The sequence below is a fragment of the Schistocerca gregaria genome, unplaced genomic scaffold (assembly GCF_023897955.1).
Source record: "Schistocerca gregaria isolate iqSchGreg1 unplaced genomic scaffold, iqSchGreg1.2 ptg000286l, whole genome shotgun sequence".
NCBI classification, from domain to species: Eukaryota; Metazoa; Arthropoda; class Insecta; order Orthoptera; family Acrididae; genus Schistocerca; species Schistocerca gregaria.
In genome coordinates, this window is record NW_026061776.1 from 401,878 (window position 1) to 421,573 (window position 19,696).

A 19,696-nucleotide genomic window follows, 5' to 3' on the forward strand; every position below is an offset into this window, starting at 1 on the left:
GAGTACTCTGTATGTGAAGCGCTGCGATGTGCACCTTGAAGTGCACAGCCAATCTTCCTTCGCCTCGTCAAACTCACAAAATGGCAGCACATACGTTGGCGATGTAGGCGGTGGCGCTGGCGTTGGGTCCTTGTCTTAGGTGTAGTGAGTGGTGCGGTCAAGAAGCGATTCATCGCGTCAAGCAGTTGCGGCATTTGTTGACTACGAAACTGAATAAACTGACTTTGATCAACCCCAGTCGGCGCAGCAGGCTATTGCGGCTTAGTAGCCGTATTAATAAGCAACGTTGCAAAATAAAAAGACATAGGTGGAGACAGACGAGAAGGAGGAGGAGATTAGTGTTTAACATCACGTCGACAAAAAGTCATTAGAAACAAAGCACAAGCTCGGATTAGGGAAAGATCAGGAAGGAAATCGGCCGTACCCTCTTCAAAGGAACCATCCTGCCATTTACCTAAAGAGATTTAGGGAAATCACGGAAAACCTAAATCAGTATGGCTGGACGCAGGTTTGAACCGTCGTCCTGCCGAATGCGAGTCGAGTGTGCTAACCACTGCGCCACTTCGCTCGTTGTGAAAAGATAAATAAGCACAGACAAAGCAAGAAGGTTGGTGCAAAACCAGCAACCTCTGAAGCTAGAGCACACAGAGCGTAAGCAAGGCAACCACTGGGGACACAAAAGACAACCAATGACAGTAGAAACCAATTGAAAAAACGACAGAACAGGAAGAAGGGAACTTGAAAACTGCCACATGCAGGTACTACTGCTCGTCACCACGTACGTTGCGTACGACTTCGTACACGACGATAAGGCGCGGTGGACTAGAGTGGTGTGGCAACTATCGTCGTAGGAAAGCTGGACAAAACAGAAACGATTAGTGAACAAGTTAAGACAGTAAATAGTAGATTGACTTAACTTGTATTTCTCCAAGTGTCTGAACATCGAATGCAAATAACGTAGCAAAAACACAGTCGGCTAATACAAGGATGGGTCTCTCAGAACTAAGCACATACGATGACATCGGAACAGTGACTAGGCGGCGTCTGTGTAGCATCATGTAACGAACAGGTTCTGAGTGCAAGGTCTGCCATTGGCCCTTTTATAATGCGGTGGCAGAGGGTGCTTGTTGTATGGCCCCCGCACCACCACTGCGACTGGCTCCATCGATGTCGTCATCATCATCATCATCATCATCATCATCATCATCCTGGTATGGACTGATGACACTGGTACATTTACCACAGTCTGCCCCACACTCCATATACCGTGGACCATCTCAACATCAACTCCAGATCTTGCAGTGGGCCACTAGCCTAGCCTGTTAATGATCACCAGGTGATTCACGCAACCAGATTGGATTACACTGTGATTGCTGAAAATTTTGGAGATTGCATATCCCATGCTTGCAAAGGAAATTCTAATGCTGATTACCAAGACCCTAATACTTTCCTTAACCCATGCTTTCCTGTGGTGGAAAGTGCATTTCCCAGAACTGCCAATGATCCACAGTATCCCTCCATTCAGTGAATTGCGGTTCTGTGCTCACACAATCTCCAAAAGAAGGCAGCAATGGATTCATTAGAACTTTCAGCAAGAGTGTCACACTGGGTCATTTCTCAAAAATGCGGGAAAGGGCAGGAAGGAATTCAGTCGTACTCTACCTCGATTTGTAGTCATATGCCTACAGTTCAGCACTTGCAAGGCACCAAGCGATGTGGCGCAGTGGCTAGCACACTGGACTCGCATTCGGGAGGACGACGGTTCAATACTGCGTCCAGCCATCCTGATTTAGGTTTTCCGTGATTTCCCTAAATCCCTGCAGACAAATGCTGGGATGGTTCCTTTGAAAGGGCATGGCTGACTTCCTTCCCCATCCTTCCCTAATCCGATGAGACCGATGCCTTCGCTCTCTAGTCTCCTTCCCCAAACAACCCAACCCACAATTCCAAGCATAGAAAGAGAGACTTGCGAGGTCCTATTTTATCCCCCTTTCAGAACATATCGTTGCTAAACTGGTGTGTATTAATGGAAAATACTGCTAATGGGATATATTCTATTTCGCTGGATTGCTTCCGAGTTGCGATGGAAATTACAAGAAAAATGCACATCATACTACTACATAGAGAACATCTCATGTCTGTGACCATTATAGCTTCATTGGCATCTCATTCCACATTAAACTAGATGACCTGCAAAAGATTGCGAGGCTCAATCTGGACAGTTCATTTCATGTTTAAGGTCTTCAGGGAGATAAAAAAGACTAGTCGGAAGAAGAAGGTGATGATGGCAAGAGCACATTTTGCAGCACCCGAAACATGTAAAACACAAAGTTTTTGGACACCTCTATTTCTTAGAAGTAACTACTCAGCGACCCAAATATGTAGATTTGGTGAGGGTGAGTTGCAACACTACATTGGGATCAAAAGCATGTCCCCCTGCCTACTTACTGCCTGAATGAGTGCAAAAAACTGTGTATGGCATTTTTGCCATAGATGCCTAATCTCATTTACTAAGAGTAAATATTTAGAATGGCATCTAGTTGATTGCACTAGCCAGTATCCTACTGAGGCAAACAATTTCTTAAGGTTTAAGAATGCCCACCACCATGAGAGCTGCCCCTTTGTCTTTTATTCATATTTCAAGTGCCTATTAGGTCCTGTGATGCAGTACATCTGACACTAACTTCACAGAGTGACAGGTACCGAATGCAGTGGCATATCAAGTTGAATGCTCGTCACAACAATTTGCGTCAAACATTGGTGATGATCCTGTGAGATGGTTGCCCGCTGAGGAAGGCGAATTTGCAAAGAGCGTTGATGACATTTTGTCACAACAACCTTCCCATGCCCAACTCACAGAAGAATGATGTCTTATACAACAAGACATTTGACTGCCATATTTGTGGGCTGCCGTCAGATAGAAAAGTGGAAAACCTGTTGGTAAGTTTAAATATGTTCGTGATTTACCTGTAGATTTCAATGATGATAAATTAACATTTTGTAAAAAAACATATGAAGGTACAGATGGATTAATGAGACATTTAACTGAAAAACAAATTACTACAGATGATTTAAATGAAAATTTTGATCGTGAGGGTTTATAAAATTATGCAAATATATTATTATATGCAGATTTATTATTATTTTCTGATAATAATCCAAATAAAATAAGATCAAGCAGAGGTAATAAACATAAATATTTAATAAAACCCATTGGTGGTGATTATTTTCCAAATGGAAGAAGATCAACTATAGATTCTTCAGGTATTAGGGCTCCTGAAGAACAAAAAATTGGTGAATGTTTACTTAAAAAATATACAGATAAATCAATTGAATATGTTTGGTTAAATGACGTTAGACAATTATTTGATAGATTAGCAGTAATTCATGGTGAAGAACTAGCTGGAAATAATAATTAACATAATGAAAAAGTTAGTGTTGCACAAATGTTAACAAATGAAATTTGTGATTTTATAATTGGTAATCCAAAAGGAATTCTGTATTTAATTAATTTTTTTAATAATCTTCATCACACATTTTGGAAAAGTGATAAATATGGAAATGATTAGTAACTCCTTTAATTAACAAATTACAATTGAAATGCGTCTTCCAGGTTATAAATTTTGTGGTCCAGGTACAAAATTAGAAGAAAGATTAGCTGAAGGTGATAAAGGTATAAATTTGTTAAATGAAGTTGGGAAGAAACATGATACTACTTACAGAGATAATAGATGTAGAAACAGGCATATAGCTGATAGATTCAGTTAGCTGCAAAACAAAGAATCTTTGCAAATAATGCTTCAATTTGTGAAAAAGTTGCACCAACAGCTGTTAGAGGAATAGTATATAGAAAATGAAAATCAGATATGGGAATTAATGTTAATGAAAATGGTTGGGGATAATTATTATAAAAATTGTTATTATTATTGTATTATTATTTTCATTATAAAAATCTTTATCAAATTTTAAACTATATAAAAAATATGTACTAAATTTTTAATTATATAAATGAATAACTTTACAACTGATTATACTTTGCTACCCAGTGGTACAACTGAACCAAAGTCAATTAAATTCAAGTTAAATAATGAACAATAAATGTAATTGAACCATTTTTAACTGAACCACAAAAACGTAAGAAAGATTAACAAAGCTGGTGGAAATTTACTTGTTACATTAGCTGTTCCTCTTGTAATAAATTAATTTCTATTTAACAAAAAAGAAAGATGGTAAAGGATTAACACAACATGAAGGTGGATTTATAGCATTGTTATTAGGTGCATTACCATATTTATCAAAACTGGTTCATTAGATGAATCTGTAGCAATTGCAAATGCAGTATTAAACAAAAAGAAAAATTATAAAGAATTAGAAGAACAAAATGATATAACTTAGAAATGAAGCAAAGAGTAGGAAATGGAGTAAAGAACCAAAAAAATTCAAAATGTAATTAATAAATATCCTAATGCATTAAGTAAGTTTGATATAGAAAAACTAACTAAACAATTAAAAATTATAAACTTTCGTGGTGTATACATGATGGATGAATTAGTAAATAAACCATTTAAAACTGAATGTGGTATAGTAAATTTATATAAATCTGATAATACTGATACTCAATTGGATTTGTTATTATAAAAATAATGATAAACAATGTGTTTTTGATTCATTTGGCGGTAATATACGAAACCAATTAGTTAACTATTTGGGAAAAAGAACTATATTACAATACATACAGAATACAAACTTTTGATGAAGTAGTATGTGGTCATGTATGTTTATTTGTTTTAAAATTGCTATGTGAGAATTATAATTTTAATGATTTAATAATTGGACATTTTTGGAAATAAGATACATCTAACTAAAGTAAATGAGCAAGTACGTATCATGCACAATTGAAAAAATATTAAACAATTTCAATCATCAATAGATCCAAAGATATCTAATGCAATTAAACAATTTCAAATTAGTTTATTGCTATTTTTAAAATGACTGACGCTTAGATTTGTCTTAAAAGTAGAAAACTTGTTAGAGTAAATGATCTCATTGATGCAAAAGATGTAATATTTTATGTAGTAAGAAAAGCCACTTGATTAATGTTTTTGATATTTCACTGTATATGGTTTTTCTGGATTTGATTCATAATGGTCCATATTTAAAAGCAAACATTCAAAATCAGCATAAATAACAAATGGAACCTTTCCTGTACATTGATAATTTTTAAAATATACACATTTTCCTAACCTCAGCATTTCAACTTTTAATGGTTTATTTGTTCAACAGTTTGGTGTGTGATCATCTAATTTTTCTTTGCTACTGAATTGTAGTAAACATAATTTACAAATAAATTTTACTTTTCATCTTTGGTTATTTGACGTGTTAGAAGTCTAGTAAATTTTTAATGTAACAATAGTGTGAATTACCATCTTTCTTGAAATAAAGTAGATTTACATGTTTTTCTTTTTTAGTCTTTGTAATTTTAAACGGATACACTTGATATTATTCATTATAATTATTTTTTTAATTCTGGAATATAATCAACTAATACTGGAAATTCAATACTTTCAAGTTCTCTTATCAAGATCAAGACCAACGTCATTATATTTTGTTATTCTTTCATCATTTTTATCTACAGGATACAAAGCTTATTTTGTAGACTACAGGAAACACTTTTAATAATTATTTATCACATTTTGTAGACTACAGGAAACACTTTTAATAATTATTTATCACATTAACACATGCTTTCTTATTTTTAATTTTATCTGGTAATTCAGTGTAAGATGATCCTCTTAGTGGAATATATTTATCAATTGCTAACTGTAAACCAATAATTCTATTTAATGACCATCCTGATCCTTGTTGAAATTTCTTACTAAAATCTTTTTCTCTCATAATAGTATAGTTTCGTGTTTGTTGTGCAAATTCTCGAACTTTTTCATTTATTTGTAGTTTATATTAACAATATAAATTAAAATTTATTTTTAAACCATTATGTACTTTCAAACAGTATTTGACAATTTTTTGTTTTGGTTTTACTGCAGTTAAGAAATGATTACGATCTAGCGTATCTATACTACTTTCAAAATTTATAGTTTGTGATCTGCTTTCAAATGCTTTTTCAACTAAGTAATCTTTAATTTTATTTCCACCTCCTAGTTTCAGTTTTACAAATACATTTGTAGAAAATGGAAATATTTTGTTAATAACTTATCTTCTTTAGTTAGAAAAACGTCATCAATATTATAATATAGTATTTTTCCCAAAATTTATCACTCACTTCGTATGTACAATTGTTAACCATATTTGTATGATTTTCACTTACTTCAGGTGCATAATTTCTGACAATATTTGGTAACTGTTTCCAAAAATTATCACTTACTTCAGGTGAAAAATTTCTATAAATATTTGTATGATTTTCACTTACTTCATATCTATAATTTCTAGCTATAATTAAACTATTTCTAATAATAAATGAAATCAGCTTTACATAAATTTGAATATCCTCATAAATTATTTAGTTTACAAAATTCATGGAGACTAGTAACAGTAAATTGTTGCAGTTGATAAGCAATGTATGTTTCCATTTTGCTTATATTTATTACAAAAAAGTCATTAGATTTATAAAAAATATTTATAAACTGATAATTATTTAGTAGATGGATAAGGATTATTGTTTAATAGAGAATAAACGAAAAACAGAATTAGTTTATTATAAAGTTAAAGAATCAATTGGTTATTAAACAAGTAGTTTTTTAAAAGAATTAGTTTAGTATTTAGTTTAACAGTCAATTAGTTTACAATTTAATTTAACAATCAATTAGTTTAGTATTAAGTATAACAGTCAATTAGTTTTAATGATTTAATTAATTAATAAAGAGGCTTATTATTTAATAAATAATTAATCATAAAGTTAAATCTTTCTTATTCTTAATATAGTCATAAGTACACTTCTTACATTTACTATTACATTTGTCTTTATGTGAAGGATTTAAATCGTTAATCTCCTGACAACTTTTACATTTCTTTGTAGCTGTAGATGTCTATTCAGTTGCAACTTCTTCATTATTCATTGTAGATGGAGATTTTTCTACATTATTCATACTTAATAATATTTTTGAATGTTCTTCACTTGGATTTTGTCGTACGTGACCCTGAAAATAATATTTAGGAACACATTTTCCACATACACAATGTATTCGATTTTTATTACAATTTTTTTGCATGATATTTATATATACATGGTCTACATATAGTTCTATAACCATCTTTTGTATATTTTTGTAAAGCAAAATTATCAATTGATTTCTCTGTATTACAATATTTACAAAATGTATATTTCACAGAAGACTCTTGTTGAATTAGCTCCATTTATATATATAAAAAATTTAATAGATTTGTGAAAAAGTAAAGTTTTATAATTTTTACAATTTCTATTATCAATAGATCCAAAGATAACTGCTTCATCTTGAGCATCAAAAAATCAAAAATTTTAATTATTTTAAATGTTTCTGGTACTTTATTTTTAATAATAATTCTACAAAGTGGACAATTTTCCTTTTTCCTTTAACCATTTGTCAATACATACTTCATGAAAACTATAATTGCAGCTTCTTTTAGCAAATTGATTATTATTTTCATTATTTAAAGAAATAGTCCAATCAATGTCTTCTTCAGATAGCTCAATTAGTACATAACTATCTTTGGCTTTAGCTTGTACTTTGTTTAGGTTCTCCATTTCTAAGAAATAATTTTTAGAAATAAAAAAGAATAATTTTCAATGAATCATTTAGCTATTAGTTCAAACTTATAACTTTTTAAAAAATACGTTGAATACAAACTACGAATTTATTTTTTGTAAAAGTAATAAAAAAATTTCTATTTGAATAGAAAATGCATTAATTAAGAAGCTCAAGAATATAAGTATTTCTAAAGAAATTAAAAAAGTAAATGAGCTAGAGATAAGTGTTTTATATAATATTATGAACTGTGAATACTTAAATACTAGATATGGAGAACAACTTCGTCTAGACCTCAATAATTGTTTTAAGGTTATTCTACTAAATAGATTTTCGAAATTAATTGAAGATTTTGATTTTGAAATAATTAAAAAAAAGGACAAATGAAACTGAAATATAAGCAAAAGGACTGAGCCTTGGGGCATGTATGGGAGTTGGAGTTGTCAATAGTGACATTGAAGGGACGGTGGGAGAGGAAGGAAGCAACGAGACTGACAAAATTGAATTGATAGGAAGGGCATAGGTCTGAAGTTTAAAGAGGAGCCCAGAATGCTAGACATGGTTATAGGCGTTCTGGAGGTTAAGGGAAACAAAGATAACAGAACAACAGGAATTATGTTGGAGGGAAAGAAGATTGGTTAGGTTAAGGAGCTGGTTGTCAGCTGAGAAGTAGGTCCGAAAGTAACACTGGGTAACAGGAAGGAAGTGGTGCTGGTTAAGTTGGTGATGAAAATGTCAGAAGAAGTTGGACTTGAAGACCCTACTGAACACTGTGGGCAGATAGGACGATAGGAAGAGGCGTCAGAGGGTGCTTTGTTGGGTTTAGGGAACAGAAGGAACCAGGAAGTCTTCCACAGGTCGGGGTAAAACCCAGTGGAGAGGATGATGTTATACAAGGTAGCAGGGAGCACTTGGAAGGAGGAGGGAGATTCCTTGAAGTGGCAGTAGGTGACACCATCATGATCAGGAGTGGTGTTGCGTTTGATGTGGAGTATGAATTTAGTGTCATGTGCTGTAATGGGAGTGTTTATGTCTGAGAGGGTAACTGATCCAATCATTGGAAACTGGGGGCGAGTGGCACTGGAGTGTTCAAGGACTGTGGGGAAGAAGGAATAATTAAAGTGAGGATCATCAGGAATGAAGAAGTCCTTGGAGAGGTGGGAAGCTAAATGGTTAGCCTTACTGAGGTTGTCAGAGAAGGGGCAGTCGTCATGGAGAAGGGGTTAATGTGGGACAGGGTGGCTATCAGTAAGGCGGTGAAAGGCAGGCCAGTACTTGGAGGAGCTGTGTCATGTATATGTCTGGCGTCAGTCCTGGCGTTACCTTGATGTTAAGAAGTAGCAGATATGGCGTTGTAATTGCCAGTGGCAGAGGAGTGTATCCTTGTCATGGATGCAAAGGAAGGAGGAGTAGAGCCTGTGGGATTCGTGGAGATGATGAACAGCCTGTGAAGGAAGAGTAGGGTGGTGAGGGTGGATGAGTTTGCTAGGAACATGGGCCTCTGTGGTATCAGTGATGGTCTTCTGGAGGAAGGAGAAGGCATGAGCAATGTCAGTGGGAAGGTGGAAGGCAAGTGGGTAGCTTTCAACCTGTGAGACAATGGATTCCCGGTAGGTATCCCAGGTGACTTGGCAGTAGTCATTGGCAGACTTCAGAGGGGCAGCAGGGCAGGGGGCAGGAGGTGGGCAATGAGCTGAGGAGGTGGTGAGAAGGACTGGGTGGAGGTCACTCCCAGTGGTTCTAGGACACCCGCAGCGATACAACAAAGGGGGCTGGGGGAAGCAAGGACAACATCTGGGGTGGAGCTATTTTCAGGATGAGTGTGCTGTGGGAGGGGAACAAAGTCACTGTGGAGGTTAGTGAGAAACTGATGCCACCACTGAAGGGGAGGCTGTGGATATTGCGGTCTGTGGCAATCACATAGGTAGAGAAGGTGCGGTCAACATGGGGAATGAATTCGTAGAGGAGAGGAGTTGTGGGATGGACATAGAAAGTGGCACAGGTGATGGTGAGGGAGGGAAAGAGGTCGCTGAGGAGGAGGTGTTCTGTCCGGTCCTTAAGCAGGGCTTGTGGCTGGACAGCAATATGCTTGAGGTGGCCAATAACAACCCCATCTCGCACTAGGGGAAGGGGATTGTCAGTGTAGTGAAGGAAGTAGGGAGAGGTGCAGACAACATGGTTAGGTACAAGGAAGGTTTCAATAAGGATGAAGGAGTTGACCCAGTGCTGGGACAGGTTATGCATTAAGAGTTATTTATTGGTAAGAGGGAGTGAATGTTGAGGTATAGGAGATGATACTGTTGCCATGCCCGAGGGTAGGGGGGAAGGGAGGGAGGAGGAGAGAGGCTTAAACAAGGGTGTCTAAGTGGGGTGAAGGTGAAGTGGGCCTGGTTGTGGGAGCATATGGCATAAGTATTCAAATGAAAGACAGGTCGGGTGGCAAGAGAGATCTGCTGAAGGGTGTGAGGGCATTGGAAGGGTTGGATAGTCTGGAGGACGATGGTCAGGAAACAGATGAGGTCTTCGGTTGTAGGGGGTGGGCAGAGGGAATTGTTGGGGTGGATGGGCTGATTGATGGGGTGAAAAGGAATGGTTATCTCAGGGTTGGAGGGACGGCATTTGGCCTTGAATTTGAAGGGCTAGATGTGGTGGGTTTCATTGCAGGTGTTGCAGGAAGAAGGAGAGGCGAGGTTAGGACACTACTTGAAAAAGTGGGAGACTTTAGAGTGGGGGCAGGTGGTTTTTTTTCAGTTTTAGGTGAGGTGGTCATTGTAGAGGAGACAGAGTTGGCAGTAGTAGGACTGAGGAGCAGAATGAGAGGGGTCAATGGGGCGGAAATGGTTGAAAATCAGGGCTCCCTAAGCGAAGAGGTGATCTATGAAGGAGGCAGACTCCGTGAACACACACATCAGGAAGGTATAGCCGGAGGTGTTATAGACACGCTGGGCTGAGAGGATTTCCAGGGCGGAGTGGGCCTCCAATTCTATCAACATGACTGAGCTTTGTGATCACAGCAGTTAGATTTGGTGGACGACGAAAATCTTCCGGTTTGGAAGTTGTGGGACTAAACCCAGAGGACTGACGAAGGCATGCTCAGATGCACCTGTGCATGAGTCAAAATTCAAGTTGACAGTCAGACCACACTTCACGGGTGCAGCGCCGTGGCTGGTGGAACCGTGAACTCAACTGTCCTCTGTGGTACTGCTCACCGCGGCCGTCAGCGCATTCTATCGTCCTCGATTTGATCATTATGGAGGATTTCGAGGAGAAAGTGCTTTAATCAGCTGCCCTTAAACCAACTATATTTAGGAGGTATATGGACGATTCTTTCATGGTGTGACCTCATGGAGAAGATAAATTAACAGATTTTCTTCACCACCTCAATTCCATGTATAAAGACAGTCGGTTCACTACAGAAGTAGAGAAAGATGATTATGTGCCTTTCTTGCATGTCTTGGACAGACAAAAGAATGATGATTCTGTGGGGCATTCAGTTTATTGTAAGCCCAGACATACTGATTTGTATTTTCAAGTGTCAAGTTGTCATCATCTGTTGCAAACTATGAGCGAGCTTAAAACATTCGTACACAGAGCTCACACTGTCTCAGTGTTTAGAACGAATGGATATTTCACCCATCAGATTAATGGGGTACTGTCACTTAAAATCAAGAATCAGGAAATAGATACATTTACAAAATACCTTGTCAGTGTGGTATGGCTTACATAGGACAGACCACATGCACTGTGAACGAAGCTGCACTGAACGTCAATGCAAGCAAGTCAGCTACTGCTGAACACTGCATTCTCACTAGACATTTAACTGAGTATGATAGAACTGTGATTCTGACCACAGCTACATCTCCATTATTAAAGAATTCGTGGAAATATGGCTGGTAGAAAATCTGATAAACAGTGATAGAGGCTACCAGTTGGACAGTGGGTGAAACTCCGTCATCACCACGATTTGTTTTAATCGATAACGACAGACTGCGACAACGGCCGTCGACAGCTGAGTTCCGCGGTTGCAGCAGCGAGCGCACTGCTGCCGTGAAGTGTGGTCAGTCTGTCAACTTGAATTTTGACGCATGCGCGGATTACTCACAGCGCACTGTGTAGAGCGGAACGGAGCTAACTTCTCTCTTTCTTCGATTGCTCACATCAAGATGACTGGCAAGTGTCCAGTCGAAACATCGTGCAATGTCGACGACCGGTTGCAAGCCCGAATTTTGTTTGAACGTTCAGTTCGCGGGGAAAATTTTAAAACTCACGTACCTTGCACTTAGCATCAGAGTGGAAAAGAAACTGCAACAGAGTATCACATACCTCCATACAAAGACGATTTCAACAGCATCGCTTGAGCAAGTAGTTGGCAGTATCATTACGTGTATCTATAAAGCATTCTAAAGGCTGTAAGTAAACAAAAGTTCTTGATGGAACCTGAAATAAGTAATACAAGTTACTCGGCTGTTACATCTTCAGACAAAACGACAAACAGGTTTCGATTATAGCTAACTAGATACACTCCCCATCGCACCCCCTCAGATTTAGTGGTATGTTGGCCCATTGGATAGCCCATAAAAAACTGGACACAGATCACACATGAAAACAGGAATAAGGTATACTGAACGGTGGAGAAAAGAAGCAAAATAGAAACAGTGAACTGTCCAAACTTAATATGTGCAGTATCGCGCGCCGAAAATTACCTCCTTGTCGTGGTTGTGTGATCACGGTGTTAGGCTGTGAAATGGGAGATCTGGTTTCAGATTTTCTTCGTGTTGTATTTTGTTAGAGAATTACGAACTGTCCGTCCGGCCACTGACGTGTATGTTCGCAGTATTTTGATTTGTGTATGTCTCGTGGCGTAATGTCCGTTTGCAACAGCGACATGTAAAGAAGCGACCTCCAGACGTACGTACCTCCTATTTGTTCTACACAGGTACCACATATTATGCCTCTTGCGTTCCGTTTTGGAAGTTTTGACCCTTGAATTCCTCCGTTGAAACATAGTTTACACCAGTTTATTTGCTGTTTTCATTTCTATAAGAGGTCTTTGCGGTATCTCGCCTGCTCTCACCATTCATCACATTTACTTGCGACGGTACTATATCCTAACAACATGACTTATAGCTACAACGAAGGAATTCAAGAATCTTTGCTACTAACTATATTCGCAACACATTTTGCACAGAGCATCCACGCATACCGCTGGATGTACAAAAAAATTGAGACACAAAATTCAGGAGGTACACTATGTGATCAAAAATATCCGGACACTTGACTGGAAATGACTCATAAGTTAGTGGCGCCCTTCATTGGTAATGCTGGAATTCAATATGGTGTTGGTCCACCCTTAGCCTTGATGACAGCTTCTACTCTCGCAGGCATACGTTCAATCAGGTGCTGGAAGGTGTTTTAGCGAATGGCAGCCCATTCTTCACAGATTGCTGCACTGAGGAAAGGTATCGATGTCGGTCGGGAACAGTCAGCGTTCCAAAACATCCCAAAGGTGTTCTGCAGGATTCAGGTCAGGACTCTGTGCAGCCAGTCCATTACAGTGATGTTATTGTCGTGTAACCACTCCGCCATAGGCCGTGCACTATGAACAGGTGCTCGATCGTGTTGAAAGATGCAATCCGCATCCCCGAATTGCTATTCAACAGTGGGAAGCAAGAAAGTGCTTAAAACATCAATGTAGGCCTGTGCTGTAATAGTGTCACGCTAAACAGCAAGGGGTGCAAGCCTCCTCCATGAAAATCACGACAACACCATAACACCATTGCCTCCGAAGTTTACTGTTGGCACTACACACGCTAGCAGATGACGTTCACCGGGCATTCGTCATACCCACACCTTGCCATCGGATCGCCTCATTGTGTACCTTGATTAGTCACTCCACACAACGTTTTTCCACAGTTCAATCGTCCAATGTTTATGTTCCTTACACCAAGCGAGGCGTCGTTTGGCATTTACCAGACTGATGTGTGGCTTATGAGCAGCCATTCGACCATGAAAGCCAAGTTTCCTCACCTGCCGCCCAACTGTAATAGTACCTGCAGTGGATCCTGATGGAGTTTGGAATTCCTGTGTGATGGTCTGGATATATGTCTGCCTATTACACATTACAACTCTCTTCAACTGTCGGCTGTCTCTGTCAGTCAACAGACGAGGTCGACCTTTACGCTTTTATGCTGTACGTGTCCGTTTACGTTTCCACTTCACTATCACATCGGAAACAGTGGACCTAGGGATGTTTAGGAGTGTGGAAATCTCAAATGGTTCAAATGGCTCTAAGCACTATGGGACTTAACATCTGAGGTCAATAATCCCCTAGACTTAGAACTACTTAAACCTAGCTAACCTAAGGACATCACAAACATCCACGCCCAAGGCAGGATTCGAACCTGCGACCGTAGCAGCAGCGCGGTACCGGACTGAAGCTCCTAGAACCGCTCTGCCACATCGGCCTGCAGGGAAATCTCTCTTACAGACGTATAACACAAGTGAAACCCAATCACCTGACCATGTTCGAAGTCCATGAGTTCCGCGGAGCGCCCCATTCTACTCTTTCACGATGTTTAATGACTACTGAGCTCGCTGATATAGAGTACTTGGCAGTAGGTGAAAGCACAATGCACCTGATATGAAAAACGTGTGTTTTTGAGGCTGTCTGGATACTTTTGATCACATAGTGTATTTTCAGGACCAACTTCGAGATATGTCGCACGCAGAGGGGTATGCTCAAAAACGCCGCAATATTTTATTTAAAAAACGACTTACAATTATAATTTTTTTGAACAGCATTGAATTTTATTTAATACTATTGGACCAAAGCCTCATTTACAATTTATTTTAGATTTTTCTTCTATTTTAAACACAAACGACCAAATGTTTGGTAGTAAGATTGGGTCTTCAATCACTCAAAATATTTTTATAAGCAGAGGTAACTGAGCAGTACTTGAATTTGGGTGCTATGTTAGCACTTATTGTTTCTGCTTAAAGTTCTCCTGTCCCATTAATAAAACTGTCAATTTGGCACAAGGGTTAAAACTTTTCTTAAAGTTTGGTTGGGAATACCTCCGGCTATGAGGAGTTCACTAGCATAATTTTATTCATTAACTGAATAGATTCAGTGGTTTTTCTTTGTAGGTCTTGATGCGAACTGGAGCCTTTAGAAACACTGTCTTTGTGAATGAAATCAGTTAATTTCATTCACAAACGTGGAACGTACTTCTTCAGCAAGGCATTGTACTCCATGAGCAAAGCACGTTACATGAATCAAATTGGTATAAAATACTCGGAGTGCTTTTCCTGATATGATCATATAGGGAGCGGTATCTGAAATAAACATAAACACCCTTTCATCTGCAGAAGAGTCTGAAAATATTTTTCTAATATCCTCATTCACAGATCTGGCGATCATAGAATGATCAACTTTTTCAACTTCTTTTCAGGCCGCAAAAGAGGAAGAAGAAGGCTCTTCTTTTAAAGCACAAGCAGCTAAATTTGCAATGTAACGGTCACAAGTGTCTGTAGTTTCGTCAACTGTAATCCAGATAATGTTGTCCTTGCTTTCATTTCTTCCAGAACAGTTACGTAAATTGCCTATATGCAATTGTTCCGTAAATTGCCTATATGCAATTTTTACGCAATGTTGATTCATTTGGTATATTTTGATTTAAGCAATATTTGAGCAGGAAGCCTTTGAGGATAGGGTTTGTAAGTTTGTGAAGAGGACTGTTGCTTGCAATGAATGCTTCACATAGATCCAAGTTAAATCGACTTTTTTGGTTACCTTTGAACAAATCCCTGCGACTGCAACTTGCTGCTTTCAGAACTTGTTGTCGTGGTCCTTTCTTCTGCATTCTTGCGATATAAAGACTTGTCTTGAAATGCTCGTCTATTTGAAACTTTTTTTCACGAAACGTTATTCTCGCAAATTCGACAGTATAAAACAATTCCGCCATATGTCAATGTTCCAGGATGGTCAGCTATCCACGAAACGACGTTTCTTTTTTGGGGCGGCAGTGCGCACAACACGTTACACATTACACGTCGTAAACACGTTCAACAGTGTACAAGTAAATAGAAAGCTAAACTGAAAGAATGGACGTGCGTCTGAAAGCTAAACTGAAACAGTGGGCGTGCGACTAAAAGCTTGCATAGTTTAATTTAATTGTTGCCAACGCGTACGGTATGACAGCGGAGGGGATTAACCGGGGGTGTTTCTGTTCTTCTTCTGTAATGATTTCGCTAAGCAGTGGCCTCTCGGTTAAGGATTACACACAGTTCTAGATCGCAGTCAGCCTGTGAAACATCAAAACTAGATCGAGCTGGAGACCATCAGTCTAAATTTGTAAAATATTGTAAACAGAGAGCGGAAATATGCATCGTCACTAGTTTTTAGTTAAAATATGCAATAACCGATGAAAAAAGCCAAATATGTAAATGCGTATGCAACATGCAAATGCGTATAGTCCGGACTCTAGTCATGACACATCAGCTGGGAAAAACACCGCAACATGCTTTGACAGAGAATGAGCACACTGACGTCTCTAAATAAGTTACGAAATGCACCGGAATATGGTAGACAACCTACGCACACTATATGAGCTCAATTTTAGTGACAGGAACCCAAAAACGATGCTAAATGAACTAGACTACCATTAGTCTTTATTTAAACGAATTCTGGTTGTCTGCCATTTGGCAAGAGAGTGTATCAACAAATGATTTTTCTGCAACCTTTGCTAACAATGTAACGAAAATAATCTCTAAAAACAATATAGTGACACAAGGTTGTAGTACTTTAAAGCAAACCGGAATAAAAACGACCATATAAATGAAATTCCTGTACACATGTGTAATACATGAAAAATGGATAAATAAAGTAGAATTAAGACTATTGTATTCTTAAAATGCTCGAAAATCATACAATTTATTGTCAGGGACCTATTATTTCCAGTGGTGCACAAACATGTGCACATAATCGTTAGCACTCTCATTATATAGTTCACTTCATGTCAGTTGGGCATTTGTTGCATGGTGTCTTCATGGAGTTGCAGTTGTAATGGCAAACTGTGTATTAAGCACTTGGGATACCCTGTAAGCTATACTCAAATTTTATTTCAGTTGTTTCATTTCTGTTTAAAACTGTATTGTAACTATGTTATGTGAACTACGGATCTTGCCGTGGTCGGGTGGCTTGGTTGCCTCAGTGATACCTATAGCCGTACCGTGGATGCAAACATCTACAAAAGAGATTGACAGGAAGTAAAAAATGACTAAGTAGGAATGGCTAGAGGACAAATGTAAGGATATAGAGCATAGATATATTGTGAGAAAGGTAGACACAAGCTATAGGAAAACCAAAGAATCCTTTAGAGAAAAGAGAAGCAGCTGTATGAAAATCAAGATATCAGATCGAAAACCAATGCTAAGCAAAGAAGGCACAGCTGAACGATGGAAGGAGATAAAGGGGCTGTACAAGGGAAAGGAACATGAAGCTAATCTTATATGAAGGGAAGAGGAAGTAGAGGAAGATGAGATGGAAGATATGTTACTGTGACATGAATTTGACAGAGCATTAAAAGACCTAAATTGAAACAAGGACCTGGGAATACAGGGCCGTCTCTAGGTGGTCGCCCGGGGGGGGGGGGGGGGGGGGAGTGCAGGTAGGGGGCGGGGGGGATAGGGGAAGGGAGGGGTAGACCATGCCATCTCCTAGGGCGGCAGATTTTTGAGGCGGCAAAATCTTAAATTTTAATATGATTCCGACATGACGAATTAAACAAGACAATGAAAGTTTTGTGTAAATGAAAAATAATGTGAATAAGTTGTAAATAGAAATCATTCATAAAGTATAGTGCCTCACTGGAAATTGTCTGCTGTCTTGTGAAAGAAATGACAAAGGAGGTGCTGGAGTTGGTCACCTTTGTAGCAGTCTCAAAGTCGGCAACGGAATTGCAAGTTCCCGTCAGACACCGATAGCAGTCATACGGTATCTGTCAGGCCCAATGGAACATGCACAGTGAACCATGCCCGCTGCTCATGGGAAATACTATGGCAAACATGTTGGTGTCATCTGTCTGTACCAGGACGATAATGCTGATGATGTCGACATACCTAGTCGTGGTGTTTGCTTCAACAGGCACGGTGAATGCCTCAGCAACGGGCCCACTTGTAGTGTTGGTGTTGTTGTTCACGGTACCGGCATAGTCAGGAATGGGAAATACATCATCGATGGGAACGCTCACAGTACCGGTGTTGTCAGTACATACCAGGATGATGGTGATTTCGAAGGGTCCATTCACGGTACTGGCGTTGTTGGTCGATATCAGGATGATGATGACATTGATGGGCTGCTCATGGTACTGGCACTGTTGGGAGTGGCCATGGTGCTGCACTGTGAAGCATGGTGAATACAATGTTGATGGACACACCTGCAGTACTGGTGTTGAGCACATCATTGATGGTTCTGTTGCAAGCCCACCTACACATGCTTCCATTATTCCTACAAAGAAAAAGGTGTCATTGATAAGTATCATGCAAGATACATATTCAGATGTAAATAATAGTAGTAATAATAATAATAACAATAATAATGATAGTAATAATAATAATCATTATTCCCAGCCTGTAAGTGGAAAACCATCAGCTTTGGTATAGCTACGTAGGGATTTCAACTATTCACCATTCTTAGCACTGATCAGAGTACTGGCTTTTACATAGAAACTTTTTACAGTTAAAAAACATCGTTATTGTCTCAGGCAAGTTGTGTATTATCATATGGATAAGCATACAGAATTCACGAACACTCTTGCATTGTTTAGCTTACAGTTGTTGAATACAATGGAATTCTTCTTAACACTCCCTCTTCTGTCTGTCTGTAGCGCCATAATAAAGAATCGAGGCCTTTCTAGACATCTTAACTGCCCAACTCTCTCTTGATGTCATCGGTAGAATTGGATTATGACGGAGTTACAATGAATGGAAACTTAATGACACCCAAATTCCAGAGCTTACCACATATAAAAGTTTGAGGCGGACCTCACCTGATATGAATGTGTGTTACATTCCACATTAATTTAAGCAAAACAGTTATATTTTCCACAGCTTGGCTTGTTGAATGTACACATTATATGTAGCACTTCGAATGAGAATCAGTCTTTGCCTAGCATTCATAATGGCTCACTTATTGCCTTCAAAGAATCCCATTAGCATGTCGAGATGCATATACTAAAGTGAAAATTAACCGTTCCATCTATGGACCATCCTGTGCTTTGTAGAACATTCAGGACCAAATTTGATGCAGATCCATCAGTTTTCATTGTTGATGTGATCCCAGTGTTTCTTGTGCATTTGACATTAAGGCTATTAAGTGTTACTTGAAACAGGAAAGCGAAAGTACACTCCTGGAAATGGAAAAAAAGAACACATTGACACCGGTGTGTCAGACCCACCATACTTGCTCCGGACACTGCGAGAGGGCTGTACAAGCAATGATCACACGCACGGCACAGCGGACACACCAGGAACCGCGGTGTTGGCCGTCGAATGGCGCTAGCTGCGCAGCATTTGTGGACCGCCGCCGTCAGTGTCAGCCAGTTTGCCGTGGCATACGGAGCTCCATCGCAGTCTTTAACACTGGTAGCATGCCGCGACAGCGTGGACGTGAACCGTATGTGCAGTTGACGGACTTTGAGCGAGGGCGTATAGTGGGCATGCGGGAGGCCGGGTGGACATACCGCCAAATTGCTCAACATGTGGGGCGTGAGGTCTCCACAGTACATCGATGTCGTCGCCAGTGGTCGGCGGAAGGTGCACGTGCCCGTCGACCTGGGACCGGACCGCAGCGACGCACGGATGCACGCCAAGACCGTAGGATCCTACGCAGTGCCGTAGGGGACCGCACCGCCACTTCCCAGCAAATTAGGGACACTGTTGCTCCTGGGGTATCGGCG